At 49.8% G+C, this 17,748-nt stretch overlaps 1 protein-coding gene across 1 annotated transcript in view; it reads left to right on the forward strand.

Moving 5' to 3' along the window:
• Window positions 1-15,248: 15,248 nt before the first annotated feature.
• LOC141094349 (uncharacterized) overlaps window positions 15,249-17,748 on the forward strand; it is a 113,873-nt gene continuing 111,373 nt past the window's right edge. The window contains exon 1 of the mRNA XM_073580188.1: window positions 15,249-15,350. The gene's annotated coding sequence lies outside the window, so the exon portion shown is untranslated. The remainder of the gene's footprint in view (window positions 15,351-17,748) is intronic.

The following is a 17,748-nucleotide window of genomic DNA, read 5'->3' on the forward strand; positions in this document are numbered from 1 at the left end:
CGGCTGGTATCACGGACAAATAGAAGCTATCTGTGTGTGACTCTGGAAAAACAAGACGAGGAGATTTTCCATTTTTCTTGACCTACACCTTAGACAGCTGTCCGCTTTTCAAACAGTTTCATGTATCTGCTGTTTGATTATGGTCAAAACTAGACAGAGACAGCGTGTGTCAGTCCATATACAAATAGATTGAGATTGACAATTTTCCATACAGACACCTTATAGCGGTGTACGCTCCTCACACACTCCCATGTACCTTGCACCTTGTATCACAGACAAATAGAAGCTATCTGTGACGATTAGGAGCAGGTTACGTCCGAGAGTGGACCCTCTGGATCGCGGATCTGGAGCCCTTGGGGCGAGCACGCCAGGTGAAGATCGACCCCTATACAGTGATCGTTTGGGGCAGGACCACAGGGGACAGAAGCGCGACAGCCGGAACCAAGAGGGATGGCTCGAAGGACAGCAAGGCTATGGGAGACAGACGGAACTAAAGGAACTAGAGCAGGAGTTCCTGGGCGGGAAGGAGGAGCAATAGAAACAGCAGGGAAAGGTACAGGCGTGCAGGTGAGGAGATGCTGCGGCAGGCGCCGCCGCTGAAGGGGCATCGGTAGTCACGGCCGCCGATGTCACAGTACCCCCCTCCTTACGTCCTCCCCTTCTGAGGTTGGCCAGAAATCTTTTCATGATAAGAGGGGCATTGACATTCTCTCGAGGCTCCCAGGACCTCTCTTCGGGACCAAAACCCCTCCAATCGATAAGAAAAAAAGTTTTTCCCCTGACTTTTTTCATGGCCAAAATGTCTTTTAATTCAAAGACGTCATCTGAGCCAATTGATGAAGGAGAGGCAGTGGAAGCTGGTTGGAACCGACTCAGAATCACAGGTTTCAGGAGCGAGACATGGAAGGCGTTAGGAACCCGGAGCGAAGCAAGCAACCTCAGTTTATAAGCCACTTCATTAATGCGTCCAATCACTTCAAAAGGCCCGATGTATCGGGGACTTAACTTGTAAGAAGGGACTTTCAGGCGGATATGTTTGGTTGAAAGCCAGACTTTGTCACCAGGATGGTACGGAGGAATATCCTTCCGTCTCTTGTCCGCATGTTTCTTAATTCGGGCACTGGCATTCTCGAGCGCCTCCCTGGTTTCCTTCCAAATTTGCGAAAATCCCTTGGCAAAAGTATCTGCTGCGGGAACTCCTGATGACATGGAAAAGGGCAGCGGAACACCAGGATTCTGACCTGTTACCACAAAAAATGGTGATTTGGCGGTTGATTCGCTGGGATGGTTATTATGCAAAAATTCAGCCCAGGGTAGGAGAGAGACCCAATTGTCTTGATGGGCGTTGGAAAAGTGACGTAAGAAGGTAGTCAATACTTGATTAATTTGCTCCACTTGCCCGTTGGTGTGAGGATGATATGCAGAGGAAAAATCGAGAGATGTACCCATAAGTCGACAGAGAGCCCTCCAGAATCGAGAGGTAAACTGGACCCCTCGATCCGACACGATCCCCTGAGGATGACCATGCAGCCTGAAGACCTGGTGGATGAAGATCTCGGCCAACGTCGGGGCTGACGGCAGTCCGGGTAAGGGAATGAAATGGGCCATCTTGGAGAAGCGATCTGCTACGACTAAGATGGTTGTACATCCAGCTGAGCGGGGGAGATCAGTCACAAAATCCATAGCAATTTGCTGCCAAGGAGTTTCTGGAACTGGTAAGGGGTGAAGAAGTCCGGAGGGCAGAGTCCTTGCAACCTTGTTCTGGGCACAGGTCGTGCACGAGGCTACATAGTCCATAACATCCTGGCAAAGGGCGGGCCACCAGTAATAACGGGAAAGCAGCAAGAAGGTCTTCTTAGTCCCAACGTGCCCAGCAACTTTGGAAGAATGCCCCCAGCGCAGCACCTCCGAACGCTTGTCTTGAGGAATGAAGGTTTTGCCTGGTGGAGGAGTAGAGAAATTCACAGGAGCCACGGTGATAACTTTAGCAGGCTCGATAATGTACGATGGATCTTCATCCCTCTCTGGCGACTGCAAAGACCTGAAAAGTGCATCCGCTTTGATGTTCTTATTGCCAGGTCGGAAGTGAAGCTTAAAATCAAAACGGGAAAAATACAGAGCCCATCTGGCTTGCCGGGAATTGAGTCTTTGGGCGGACTGCAGGTTGGTCAAATTCTTGTGGTCCGTGAAGATGGTGAAAGGATGTACTGCCCCTTCGAGTAAATATCGCCACTCCGCCAAGGCCATCTTAATGGCTAGCAATTCCCGGTCTCCAATGGAGTAATTGCACTCCGCAGGCGAAAAGGTTTTTAAAAAAACCCACAAGGCACCAGACGTCCAGAAGAGGCCTGCTGGGACAGAACCACTCCAGCTCCGGTGGAAGAGGCATCCACCTCTAAGACGAAGGGCCTGCTGGCTACCGGACGATGTAAGATTGGTGCTGATGCAAAAGAACATTTCAGAGCAAGGAAGGTGTCTTCAGCTTCGGGGGGGCCAGCTGTTTGACTTTGTCCCTTTACGGGTCAGGGCCGTGATGGGTTTGGTAATTGTAGAAAAATGAGGCACAAATTGTCGGTAATAGTTAGCGAATCCGAGGAAACGCTGGATGGCTTTTACACCAACAGGACGAGGCCACTTGAGTACTGCAGAGAGTTTCTCTGGATCCATCTTCAGGCCGGAATCTGTGACAATATATCCCAAGAAGGGTAACGATGTTTGCTCAAAGAGGCATTTTTAAATTTTGGCGTAGAGTTGATTCTCTCGAAGACGATGCAGGACCATGCGCACGCTCCTCCGATGAGAGGGCAGATCGGGCGAGAAGATGAGAATATCATCTAAGTACACCACCACGCAGGAGTAGAGTAGATCCCGGAACACCTCGTTAACGAATTCCTGTAACACAGCCGGAGCATTGCAGAGACCGAATGGCATGACTAGATACTCATAATGCCCATCACGGGAATTGAAGACCGTCTTCCACTCATCCCCTGTGCGGATCTGGATCTGATTGTAGGCTCCCCGCAGATCCAACTTCGTAAAGATCCGAGCCCCTCTCAAACGGTCTAAGAGTTCTGGAATCAGCGGGAGCGGGTATCGATTCTTCACGGTGATGTTGTTCAGGCTCCGGTAATCAATGCATGGTCACAGTGATCCATCCTTTTTCCGGACAAAGAGAAAACCCGCACCCGCAGGGGATGAGGATTTCCGAATAAACCCCTTGGCCAGGTTTTCTTGTATGTATACCGTCATAGCCGTGGTCTCTGCTGGGGAGAGAGGATATGTTCTTCCTCTGGGAGGAACAGCTCCGGGAATAGGGTCGATAGGGCAGTCATAGGACCGATGTGGTGGCAGAGACTCCGCTTCCTTCTTGCTGAAAACATCGGCGTATGCATGATATGGTGCAGGATGGCCCGGGAGATCAACTGGCCTAGGCAGAGAATGAGGACGAACTAGGGCTCGCAGACAGCATTCATGACAGGAGTGCCCCCAGCGCAAGATCTCTCCAGAGCACCAGTCGATAACTGGCTCATGCAGCCTGAGCCAGGGTAACCCTAGAAGAGCAGCATGGGACAACTGAGGCAGGACGTAGAAGGCTATTCTCTCGAGGTGGAGTGCACCAATTTGCAGGTCAATTTCGGCGGTAACCGTGGTGATGAGTTCGGGTAGAGGTTTGCCATCGACGGAGTGATTGCACGCAGATTTCTTAGGAAGACCACCGGAATCTGGAGTTTGTCAACCTCTTCTTGGCGAATGAAATTACCTGCCGCGCCTGAGTCCACATACGCCTCCACAGATCCACGCCCCCGACCTGTAATAATCAGAGCTGAAAGGGTAAGTGGTAGAGAGGAGTTATGATCACCTAGGAGGTCCTCTCTTACCTGGCCTAGGTGGAGGCGTTTCCCGGCTTCTCAGGACAGGTGCGTACGAAGTGGTTGGCTCCACCGAAGTACAAACAGAGTCCATTTGTCATCAGCTCCCTGCACCATTGCTCGGAGAGCTTGATACGATCTATCTGCATGGGCTCGGGAGCGGAGCTAATAGGAGGTGCGGAAGAACGCGGAATAGGAGCTTGATACAACCTAAAGGGCCTTTTCTCTCTGGCCAACTCTCTGGCGCATTCCAAAAAGCGCAGATCAATACGAGTAGCCAGAGAAATGAGATCTTCCAGGGTGGTGGGAGTGTCTCGCCTGGCAAGCTTGTCCTTGATTTTACTAGAAAGGCCTCTCCAGAAGGCACCCACAAGAGCTTCATTATTCCACCCCAGCTCCGAAGACAGGGTCTGAAAGCGGATGGCGTATTGCCCTACCGTAAGGGATCCCTGGCAAAGATTAAAAAGGGCCTCCGTAGTGGAAGCTAGGCGCCCGGGTTCATCAAACACCTTGTGGAATGTCTCCAAAAAATTCTGGATACTGGAAACCATGGGATCATCCCTCTCCCATAAAGGATTCACCCAAGCCAGCGCCTCTCCCTCGAGATGGGACACTATAAACGTCACTTTGGCGCGATCTGTGTGGTATTGTTGGGGCAGAAGCTCAAAGTGCAGTCTGCACTGGTTTAAAAAGCCCCTACATAACTTAGGGTCCCCGCTAAACCTGGGAGGCTTTCCCAGGCGGGGGGGTGGAAATGAAACAACATCCTGGGCTTGGGTGGAAGCGGCCGCAGAGGACTGCAAAGCAAACAGTCGATCGTCAACGGACGCCATATACCCCAAAATGTGAGATTGGGCATCGCGCTCCTACGCGAGCTCCTGCTGGAGGCTGGCTAAGAGGGGAGCATGTCCTGGGTCAGTGATTTGCAGGGCGGAGAGCCGGGTGTCCATGGATTTCATGAAGGACATTATCTGGGTCTGATTCTCTCGTAAGAAAAGCAGCTCTTTCTGCGTAGCAGCCGCGGCACTGGCGGGGTCCATGGCCTGGTGATACTGTGACAATTAGAAGCAGGTTAGGTCCGAGAGTGGACCCTCTGGATCGCGGATCTGGAGCCCCTGGGGCGAGCACGCCAGGTGAAGACCGACCCCTATACAGGGATCGTTTGGGGCAGGACCACAGGGGACAGAAGCGCGACAGCCGGAACCAAGAGGAACGGCTCGAAGGACAGCAATTCTATGGGAGACAGACGGAATTAAAGGAACTAGAGGAGTTCCTGGGCAGGAAGGAGGAGCAATAGAAACAGCAGGGAAAGGTACAGAGAGACTGGCGGAGAGGCTCATACCCAAGCGACAGACAGGGAAGACACTGGGGAATGCACGGACAGAGCAAGGCAAAGGCAGGCAAGGAGGACGGCACAGGAACAAGGACAGAGGCGGAACAAATGGGTGACAAGGAATGCACGTGAAGTGAGAACTACAGTGGAACTGTAGCGGCCAGAAAGGTGCAGGGGTACCACACGATCACCAGGCGCCCTCCTCATAGGGAGGACGCCTGAAATATCCTAGAGCCAGGAAGTACGTCCTCCAGCCCCACCCCTCAGCGACGCCCCCCACCAGAGGAAGAGAGAGGGAGGATGCGCGCCCGCGACCTAAGGCCGGCGCATGTGCCCGCAGCAGGGCGGAAGGCAGAGCGGGCGTGCACGTGGATGGGGGCATGCAGGTGAGGAGACGCTGCGGCAGGCGCCGCCGCTGAAGGGGCATCGGCGGTCACGGCCGCCGATGTCACACTATCTGTGTGTGACTCTGGAAAAACAAGCCGAGGAGATTTTCCATTTTTCCAGACCTACACCTTAGACAGCTGTCCACTTTTCAAACAGTTTTGTATATCTGCTGTTTGATTATGGTCAAAACTAGACAGCGACAGTGTGTGTCAGTCCGTAAACAAATAGACAGGGATTGATAATTTTCCATACAGACACCGTATAGCGGTGTACGCTCCTCACACACTACAGTGCACCGCCTTGTATCACGGACAAATATAAGCTATCTGTGTGTGACTCTGGAAAAACAAGCCGAGGAGATTTTCCATTTTTACAGACCTACACCTTAGACAGCTGTCCGCTTTTCAAACAGTTCCGTATATCTGCTGTTTGATGACAGTCAAAACTAGACAGAGACAGCATGCGTCCGTCCGTATACAAATGTGTCAGTCCATATACAAATAGACGGAGATTAACAATTTTCCATACACACAACGTATAGAGCTGTCCGACTCTCAAACAGTATTGTATATCTGCCGTTCGCATTACAGTCACATCTATACAGAGTCAGCGTGTGTGTGTGACACTCCGTAAATACATATACGGAGATTGTTAGTTACACAAAAAACGTATACAGCTGTACACTTCTGATACAGTTCCGTATATCTGCTTGTTGGATAACGGTCAAATACATACTGTGAGAGCGTCTGTGACTAACAAAATATTTACGTAGATTTAATTTTTTTAATACACCTTACACAGGTGGATGCTCCTCATACAGTACCATCTCTCTGCTGGTATTTTTGGTACATTTTCCCAAACATGAGGAAGTATGGTGGAAGAGGCTGTGGACGTTGGCAGGGTGGCGCAGCTGGTACTGATGGTGGTGGTGCATCGGCTGGTTCTGGCGAAAGCACAATAGCAGCTAAGGCAGGAGGTGTTGAGCCTGCGTCATCATCTGGCCCAAGAAGGCCTGTAAGGTTGCCTTTTCTTGGAGTAGGAAAACCGCTTTTAAAGCCGGAGCATCAGGAACCGGTTTTAGCGTACATTGCTGAAACAGCCACCAGCTCTATTGCCTCCTCTTCTGAACGTTCGAAAGCTGCAAGCACGGATTCGTCAGTGCAGGGTTCTGGTCAGGAAAAACACCTCTCCTTGAGTCCTTCACCTCCACCAAAAGTTAAGGATGTGGCAGCCCACACTTCAGATTACTCTATGGAGCTGTTTTCACATACCATGCCTGGGTTATGCAGTCAAATCCTGAATTCCCCAGTCCAAGATGAATCTGACATGGAGTGCACTGATGCACAGCCACAGCTACTTAAGATGATTCTGCTGGTACATTGACCCAGAGCACTACATTGCCCTCGCAGTCTATTGAGCCAGAATCTGACCCTGATGAAACTCAGGTGCCCCTTCCCGCATACTATACCACTAGTGTTGAGCATTCCGATACTGCAAATATCGGGTATCGGCCGATATTCGCTGTATCGGAGTTCCGATACCGAGTTCCGATATTTTTACAATATCGAATACCGGAATCGGAAGTTCCCATAATGCAATGAGCCAGTTGTGTTAGCCATGTTAACTAATGGCATGGCTGTGATTGGCTGCTGAAATGATGTCATCATGATGCGCGGTCTGTGCGGACCTGACGGGGGTCTGTGCAGGTCTGCCGGGGGTCTGTACGGGCCTGCCGGGGGTCTGTGCGGGCTGCCGGGGGTCTGTACGGGCCTGCCGTGGGTCTGTGCGGGCTGCCGGGGGTCTGTGCGAGCCTGCCGGGGGTCTGTGCGGGCTGCCGGGGGTCTGTGCGGGCCTGCCGGGGGTTTGTGCGGGCTGCCGGGGGTCTGTATGGGCCTGCCGGGGGTCTGTGCGGGCTGCGGGGGTCTGTGCGGGCCTGCCGGGGGTTGTGGGCCCCGAGAGGCCCGTACAGACCCTGCTCGCACACACACACACGCACAGTCTCCGCCCACGCACCGCCCACACTCTTCCCCCCTCCCGAACTGGATGTGCAAGGAAGGAAAGGGTTTATTTTTATTCCGATATTTGTGCCCCATTGACTTGCATGGGTTTCCGGTATCGGAATCGGCGATACCCGATATTTTTGGGATATCGGTCCGATCCAATCCGATCCGATATTTCCTGATATCGGAAGGTATCGCTCAACACTATATACCACCTTACATGGTGACACAGAGGAAGGTAAAGAGGAAGGTGCAGATGACTTTGAAGAGGAGGTGATGGATGACCCAGTTCTTGACCCGGATTGGCATCCTTTGGGGGAGGAGGGTGGCGCTGGCAATAGTTCAGATACGGAGAAGGATCCGCAGCAGGCATTGACATCGCAGCAGCGGTTATCTGGCAGGCACGTAGCTGTTCAAAAACGTGGACCCAAAACTAAAAGAGTTGCAGGACAGCTTGGCCAGACGGGCAACTTAGCACAGCGTGCAAGGCCAGAAAATGTATAGCATAGTAGGAAGAGTGCAGTGTGGCACTTCTTTGTCCAAAATCCTACTGATGAGGCAAAGGTTACCTGTAAGACGTGCAGAAGGACCTTTAGCCGAGAAACAACTCAGAAATTTGAATATCAGTTGCATGCTTAGACATTTAATCAACATGCACTTGCAAGCGTGGATGGACTACAAAACCTCAGGTAGCACATGTGCACCTGCTCCGACTGAAGGTAGCCAGCAACGCTCCATCGCTTCCCCCACTGTAAGACCACCGCCACCATTAAGCACACCACCAGCACTAAATGTGGAGGTGTCGTCGCAAGGCCAAAGCACTCAGGGAATCACAATGGTTTTGCAACACAACACTGACAACACAACACTAGGCCATCACCACCAATACCATCACCAACCCCCTCTCACTCTGTCCGGTCCACCGCTACTTCCCCCATATGCAGCTCTCCAGTCCAGCTCACCCTACCAGACACTCTGAGTAGGACAAGAAAGAACTCATCCTCTCATCAGCGTACACTGTGTTTGAATGCTTACATTGCCAAACTAATCTCATTAGAGATGATGCCCTACCGTTTGGTTGAAAGCGAAGCTTTCCACGAGCTCATGGCCTACGCAGTCCCACACTATGACCTACCCAGTCGGCAGTTCTTTTCTCGAAAAGCCATCCCAGCCCTCCACCCCCAAGTGAAAGACAGCATTGTCCATGCACTCAAGCAATCAGTGAGTGGAAAAGGTGCACCTCACAACAGATGCATGGGCCAGTAGGCATGGCCAGGGCCATTACGTGTCCTTCACTGCGTACTGGGTTAATGTGGTGGATGCAGGCTCCACAGGGGACAGCAGCGGTGGAACAGTGCTGCCTAGCCCAAGGTATAGGAAACAGTTGGCTGTAGGCTTTCCACCCTCCTTCTCCTCCTCCATCAGTGAAAGCTCGTCCACAGAGCGCAGTCACATTAACACTCCATCCGCAGCTGGCAGTGTTGCACACAATCTGTCCCACTATCAAACAGCTAGTGATAAGTGTCAGCAGGCTGTGTTAAAGATGATGTCTTTGGGCGACAACAGACACACCGCGGAGGTAGTGGCCGACTACTTGCAGCAACAAACTGAGTCATGGCTGGGCAGTCTACATCTTGAGGCAGGCAAGGTAGTCAGTGATAACGGCCGTAATTTTGTGGCAACCATAGCACGTGCAAAACTCACACACATACCTTGCCTGGCTCACACTTTGAATCTGGTGGTGCAGTGCTTCCTTAATAATTATCCGGAGTTAACATGTCTGCTACATAAGGTGCGAAGACTGTGCTCCCACATCTGTAGCTCAAACGTCCACTCCAGTCGTATACAGAAGCTGCAGCGATTGCTCCACCTCCCCAAGCACCGCCTAATCATAGACATTGCAACAAGGTGGAACTCCACCCTGCACATGGTTGAGAGGCTGTGCGAACAGAGGCAGGCTGTAATGCATTTGTGGGAGGATACACGGGCAGGCAGTTTGAGGGAAGACATGGAATTGTCGGGTGTGCAGTGGTCAAAGCTGAAAGACCTCTGCAAAGTCCTTCAGTGTTTTGAGGAATGCACATGGCTGTTAAGCGCAGACAATGCCATCATAAGCATGAGCATCCCACTTATGCATCTGCTCATGCACAGTTTGACGCACATTAAGGATCAGGCGTCTGCAGCGGAGGAGGAGGAGTAGGGAAGCCTTGATGACAGTCAGCCATTGTCTGGTCAGGGAACTGTCCTGGACGAGGTGCAGGAGGAAGAGGAGGAGGAGGATGAGGGGGATGATTATTTTGGGCAGGAGGATGCTTCTCAGGGGGCAAGAGAACATGTAACACAGTAACATAGTAACGTAGTTATTAAGGTTGAAGGAAGACTTTAAGTCCATCTAGTTCATCCCATATCCTATCCTAACTTGCCCTAACATGTTGATCCAGAGGAAGGCAAAAAAAAACAATGTGGCAAACAGTAAGCTTCACATTGGGGAAAAAAATTCCTTCCCGACTCCACATACGGCAATCAAACTAGCTCCATGGATCAACGCAATATTAAGGAAACTAGTGTATATACCCTGTAATATTATACTTTTCATGAAAGGCATCCATGCCCTTCGTAAATTTTAGTAGGGAATCACTAATTAAATAGGAACCAAAAGCGGGGGCACCACAGTCGAATAATAATGGGATCCGACCTAGGCCTATACTGAGAAGCTATATGAAACACAGAAAAGAGGAATAGGCCATATAAAAGGGGATCACCACAAGCAAGGAATTAGCATTTAGAAAAAGATTGTCAGCACGTGCGCTATGTCATCCCGGCGCATGCGCAGTTGACTTGTCTATTGAGAGATCACCACGATAACCTCGCGTTATGACGCGCTCCTAGATATCCGAAGGATAGCGCATGCGCAGTATACTCAATTCGACTTTGGCACCAGCACACGCCCCCTCTGATGGTAGCTACTTCCACGCTAGCCTGGTAAGTGGCACAGCTGTGCGCTATTGCTCAGTTATCAAGCATATATAAGGACATGAATAGACTGCACTCACTACCCCTGACAAAGCCACTGCGGGTGGCGACACGAGTCGGGTATCCATCCTATTTGGCTCCACTCCATATGGGTCTTGTAACTTGTTACTACCGCTCCATGTTATAATACATGGGTGGTTTTTTCAGTCTATACCTCTAATGCCAGTGTGCCTATACTATCGTCCCAGGGTTTGATGTTATACTGACTCCTTTCTGAACCTATATGCATTCTCTTTTGATAGGCATTGTTGTCTGTGGTGACCACCTTTTACTTTTGGTATTTATTTAAACTTTGCAACATTCATGCCTTCTAAATTATGTGGTTCTTCTACATTGACTATTTCTGCTAGACTCAAAAAGGTATAATATATTATATTAATGTCTGCATCCCTTGGGGGCACCTCTTACATTTTCAGCTGTCATTTGGTATGCTGTCTATATGATTTTTTGGCTGTCACACAATTTGTATAACCATTCTGGAGTGTTGCCTTTATTATGAACCTATGACTGTTGCTGCTACATCACATAGGTGACTTTTTAATGTTTTTAAATGTCGTGTTGGTTTGTTTATGTCCAATAAAAATCTTTTTCTAAATGCCAATTCCTTTCTTGTGGTGATCCCCTTTTATATGGCCTATTCCTCTTTTCTGTGTTTCGAATCACTAATTACAACTTCATACGGCAGAGAGTTCCAGTCTCACTGCTCTTACAGTAAAGAATCCGCGTCTGTGAGTATGCTTAAACCTTCTTTCCTCCAGACGTAGAGGATGCCCCCTTGTCCCCGTCACAGGTCTAAAAGTAAAAAGATCATAGAATCATAGAATCGTAGAGTTGGAAGGGACCTCCTGGGCCATCTTGTCCAACCCCCTGCTCAAAGCAGGATTTGCTAAATCATCCCAGTCAGATGTCTGTCCAGCTTCTGTTTGAAGACTTCCATTGAAGGAGAACTCACCACCTCTCGTGGCAGCTTGTTCCACTCATTGATCACTCTGTCAAAAAGTTTTTTCTAATATCTATTCTGTGTCTCCTCCCATTCAGTTTCATCCCATTGCTTTTAGTCTTTCCTTGTGCAAATGAGAATAAAGTTGATCCTTCTACAATGTGACAGCCCTTTAGATATTTGTAGACAGCTATTAAGTCTCCTCTCAGTCTTCTCTTTTGTACACAGATCATTAGAAAGGTCTTTGTATTGTCCCCACATATATTTATACATTGTAATAAGATCACCCCTAAGCCTTCGATTTTCCAAACTAAATAACCCCAAGTGTGTCATAACCTGTCTTGGTATTGCAGACCCCCCAGTTCCCTAATAACCTTGGTCGCTCTTCTCTGCACCCGCTCCAGTTCAGCTATGTCTTTCTTATACACCGGAGACCAGAACTGTACACAGTATTCTAAGTGTGGTCGAACTAGTGACTTATATAGAGGTAAAATTATGTTCTCCTCCTGAGCATCTATGCCTCTTTTAATGCATCCCATTATTTTATTTGCCTTTGCAGCAGCTGCCTGACACTGGCCACTAAATGTGAGTTTGTCGTCCACCCATATACCCAGGTCTTTTTCAGTGACAGTTTTGCCCAGTGTTTTACAATTAAGCACATAATTATACATCTTGTTCGTTCCACCCAAGTGCATGACCTTACATTTATCCCCATTAAAGCTCATTTGCTATTTATCAGCCCAAGCTTCTAGTTTACACAAATCCTCCAGTAATATAAAATTGTCCTCCTCAGTATTGGTTACCCTGCAGAGTTTAGTGTCATCTGCAAATATTGAAATTCTACTCTCTATGCCCCCTACAAGGTCATTAATAAAAATGTTAAAAAGAAGCGGGCCCAAAACTGACCCCTGTGGTACCCCACTGCTAACCGTGACCCAGTCCGAGTGTGCTCCGTTAATAACCACCCTTTGTTTCCTATCCCTGAGCCAGCTCTTAACCCACTTACACATATTTTCCCCTATCCCCATTGTTCTCATTTTATGTATCAACCTTTTGTGTGGCACCGTATCAAAAGCTTTTGAAAAGTCCATGTACACCACGTCCACTGCATTCCCTTGGTCCAGTCCGGAACTTACCTCTTCATAAAAGCTGATCAGATTAGTCTGACAGGAACGGTCCCTCATAAACCCATGTTGATATTGGGTCATGAGGTTATTCTTCTTCAGATACTCCAGTATAGTATCTCTTAGAAAGCCCTCCAGGATTTTACCCACAGTTGAGGTTAAACTTACTGGCCTATAATTTCCAAGTTCATTTTTTGCCCCCTTTTTGAATATTGGCACCGCATTTGCTATACGCCAGTCCTGTGGTACAGACCCTGTTATTATGGAATCTTTAAAGATTAAAAATAATGGTCTATCTATGACTGTACTTAATTCCTGCAGTACTCGGGGGTGTATCCCATCCGGGCCCGGGGATTTGTCAATTTTAGTGATTTGTAGACGCCGCTGTACTTCTTGCTGGGTTAAGCAGGTGACATTTAATGGAGAATTTTTATCTCTGATCATGTTATCCATCATGGGATTTTCTTGTGCAAATACTGTTGAAAAAAAGTCATTTAGCATATTGTTTTTTTCCTCATCCCCATCCACCATTTCTCCCAGACTATTTTAAGGGGACCAACACTATCATTTTTTAGCTTCATACTATTTATGTAGGTAAAGAATATTTTGGGATTATTTTTACTTTCTCTGGCAATGAGTCTCTCTGTCTCAATCTTTGCTATATTGATTTGCTTTTTACAGAATTTATTTAATTTTCTGTATTTATTTAAAGGGAATCTGTCACCCCTTTTTTGAGATATCATATAATGATATCATTCAATTGTGTGTCACATAAGGATTCTCTTAGTACTTTTGCTTCCCCCTGACCCCGCACCTTTCATGCATAAATACCTTTTTTATATCGGTTCAGATGTATGTAAACTGCCGCGGTCCGGTCCAATGGGCAGGGCTTATTCACCTGCTCCCCCCTCCCTGTCTTGCTCTACACAAGAAGAAATGCAATGTATTTCAGGGTAGTTGAAGTCCCCCATAATAATGACTTCTCCTTGAGTCGCAGCTTCATCTATTTGCTTTTGAGGATATTCTCTGTTGCTTCCATTATTTTTGGAGACTTATAACAAACCCCTATCAGTAATGTATTATCCCCCCCTTATCTCCACCCACAGGGACTCTACATTTTCATTAGATTCATATATATTATCACGAAGGATGGGTTTTAAGGATGATTTTACATATAAACACACACCTCCCCCTCGCTTATTTGTACGGTCATTTCTGAACAGCCCTGTAAATTAACCGCCCAGTCGCGGCTCTTGTCCAGCCATGTCTCAGATATCCCCACCATGTCGTAATTATGTTCCAACAACATTAACTCCAATTCCTCCATCTTGTTGGCGAGGCTTCTGGCATTAGTATACATGCACTTTATGTATCTCTCTGTACCTCTATTCTTTCTTAAATTATTAACTGTTCTAACCCCACCCCCCATGCCATCCCCACCCCCAATGTCATTATTTGTGCCCAGATCTCTATCTGCACTGTCTTCCCCTCCTTTAAAAGGAATACCCTCCCCCCGTCCCTAGTTTAAACACTCCTCCAACCTTCTAGCCATTTTCTCCCCCAGCACAGCTGCACCCTCCTCATTGAGGTGCAGCCCGCCCCTAGCGTAGAACCTGTAGCCAACTGAGAAGTCGGCCCAGTTCTGCAGGAACCCAAACCCCTCCTTCCTACACCAATTCCTGAGCCACTTATTAACCTCCCTAATCTCCCGTTGCCTCTCTGGCGTGGCACGTGGTACAGGAAATATTTCCGAAAATACCACTTTGGAGGTCCTTGCTTTAAGCTTACAGCCTAATGCCCTGAAATCATCTTTAAGGACCTTCCACCTACCTCTAACTTTGTCATTTGTGCCAATGTGCACCATGACCGCTGGATCCTCACCAGCCCCTATAGGATACAACTTTATAATATTTAGGGGGCGAACAATAATCTAAGCTCTCCCTCCTATAACAACTCTCCCTGAGCTGCCTCCTGAGGACGGTGTGCCGAGCGTCGCGTCACTGGGTCTTCTATAAACCTGATAACGTGATGCGGCCGGACAGTCACAGTAATGTCAGTAGCCAACATGACTACAGCCTTGCCGTATATGGCGGGCAATCCCAGCATGTTTATTGGCTGGGAACTCGAGCATGGCGCTCCATCACCTGCGATAATCGAGTAACAAGCTTGTCCGAGCTCCCGATGTCTGATCGAGTAGTGGAGAGCGGCTCACTCATCACTAGTATCTACATTATTGTGCTGGAGCGGAGCTAGGAGAGAAATAATCACATTGTGTGGGAACTTCTTTGGGCTTCTGTCCTCTCATCCCGCAGTTGTCTAAATGGATCTAATGTGGACTTGGGAATCAGCTAAGCCGCATTCTGTCCACAGCTGTTACGTCACTGTTCACACCACACAGAGACCCCAAAAGAGTCTCAGTGCTGAAAGGGTTAATGTCCCCCCGCATCTCCACAACCCTCCACCCGCAGAGCCGCACTCCACATATATGGCTGCTCTGTGCACACAGGACCTGTGATGAGGTCACAGGAGGGGAGGAGTCAGGGGTCACATGATCAGGGCCCTCAGTGTGTGCAGGACTCCGCTGTGCTGAGAGGTATTCAGCTTTTCTGCTGGAGTTGCTGTCATGTCGGTCACTGTTCGCACCAGGGTGTCTGGCAGACAGCGGTAATACCCAATGGCGGATCTTAATAGGGGCGGATGGGGCGGTCGCCCCGGGCCAAAGGTTTTTAGGGGGCCCAGGGCAGGGGCCAATTGGTCGGTCGGCATCGCATATGATCTGTCACTGTGTGAGCCGCTCAGCCGCCCGCCGCCGCCCAGTGGCGTAGGAACTTGGAAGGGGGGCGGCGGGCAGTCCCAGGCGGCACGTGTGTGGGGGCGGCGCAGCACGGCAGGAGGCAGAGCAGAAGTTCCTCCTCTCTCTGTGTGCTGTGGGCGGCTGGGACTGAGAAGCGTGGAGGCGGCGGCGCCGACTGGCAGTGCACAGTGAGGAGGACTCGCTCAGCCCAGGAGATTTTGGCAGCGGCTAGCGCAGGGCAGGTGGGTCACTGACACACTCACCGTCGGCGTCACCATTTGGGAGGAGGATGCTCTGCCTCTCCCCAGCCTCCCTCCCTGGCTGCTCCCTCCGCTCCAATCCAATGCATTATGCAATTTATGCGGCTGCCTCCAAATTGGAGGGAGCAGCCAGGGAGGCTGGGGAGAGGCAGAGCATGGAGGCAGCCACATAATACATTGGAGGGAGGCTGGGGAGAGGCAGAGCATGGAGGCAGCTACATAATGCATTAGAGGGAGGCTGGGGAGAGAGGCAGAGCATGGAGGCAGCCACATAATGCATTAGAGGGAGGCTGGGGAGAGAGGCAGAGCATGGAGGCAGCCACATAATGCATTGGAGGGAGGCTGGGGAGAGAGGCAGAGCATGGAGGCAGCCGCATAATGCATTGGAGGGAGGCTGGGGAGAAGCAGAGCATGGAGGTAGCCACATAATGCATTGGAGGGAGGCTGGGGAGAGAGGCAGAGCATGGAGGCAGCCGCATAATGCATTGGAGGGAGGCTGGGGAGAAGCAGAGCATGGAGGCAGCCGCATAATGCATTGGAGGGAGCAGCCAGGGAGGCTGGGGAGAGAGGCAGAGCATGGAGGCAGCCGCATAATGCATTGGAGCCGGGAGCAGCCAGGGAGGCTGGGGAGAGAGGCAGAGCATGGAGGCAGCCGCATAATGCATTGGAGCCGGGAGCAGCCAGGGAGGCTGGGGAGAGGCAGACCTGGCAGAGCATGGAGGCAGGTGACTGTGTGATTAATAATTAACATCCCTAACCAGTAGCCGGCCAGGCCGGCGGTACCCCCTCCCAAGCGCGGCCATTTTATTCCTTTCCAGACCCCGCAATTTGTATACCTAAAAATCAGCATATGCAGTGTTTTTGTGAGAAGAGCCACAAAATGTGGACAGAAAATGTTTTCCTGGGAAGGGGGGTACAGGGGCCCAGGTTTTATGAACAGCCCCGGGCCCATAGTCCACTTAATCCGCCACTGGTAATACCCCATCCTACTACATGGTTCTCTGCGGCGCTGGTTGGTCTTCTGATCCGGCTTGGATTGGGTTAACCAGGTTGTCATTCTGGCTGAGGGCTTAGCCACGCCCTCTGTCTTTAAATTGTCCTGCATGACTATGGGCGTCGCCGACTATAGCTCTTGCTTTGTGCTAGCGATACCGGTCTGGAGTGGTGGTCTAAGGAGCATACAGTGTTTGGTGTAGTATATTCCATTGTTGCCATTTTGCCTCCCTGTGTTGTATTTTTTGGTTGCCCTTGCACATTATTGTTTTCTCCTGTGTGTACGCGGTGTGGTGCGTTTCCTTTATCCCTGTCCATACTTATTTGTGGGGTCTGGTGTTTGGTCTCCTCACTGGGTGGAGGGTGGTGGGTTCAGCTTAGGGCTGGACAAGAGACAAGGACAGGGTGGAGGCCCAGGCAGGCACACCTTCAGTGTAAACCCTTTGTTGAGGGACAGACAGGGTTTCCCCTAGTCTGAGGGACACCGCAGGGGCCCCAGGGTTTCAGCCTAAAGTTACTTAGGCTTCCCATGACAGTTGCTCTTTTAAGAACAGGGAACGTTGCAAACAGTAGAACAATTCCCCCCATTAAGTGATTGGATCCTTCCAGATCTGGGAAAGATCTTACAGGCGGGAGTTTCCAAGAGCGCTAGATTCAGGGGTGATCCTGGTGCTGAATGAGCCGTGCGGCCTCCATCTTAGAGAGCAGTCACAATCCCAGACAATGCAGCGGCCGGAGCAATGTTATTGATGGAGAGAATTTCTGCAAGCAGCAGATTAATGAAGAATGTTTTACCGGAACCTCCTGGGGCATCAAGGAAAACCCGTCTCCCATCTCCACTTGGAATCTGAGCCATAATTGCCAAATCCTCCGATCTGTGGTCATCACCAATAGAAGCTTATATAATGGGACAAATTCTTTCATCGTCTCCAAATCATGGCTTTTCTCTCAGAATATCTCCGTCCATAACACCATAGTCCGGTGGAGCTGGTGCCGGTAACCCCAATGCTAGTAG

The sequence above is a fragment of the Dendrobates tinctorius genome, unplaced genomic scaffold (assembly GCF_039654945.1).
Source record: "Dendrobates tinctorius isolate UK_male_01 unplaced genomic scaffold, ASM3965494v1 ptg000063l, whole genome shotgun sequence".
In the NCBI taxonomy this organism is placed as follows: Eukaryota; Metazoa; Chordata; class Amphibia; order Anura; family Dendrobatidae; genus Dendrobates; species Dendrobates tinctorius.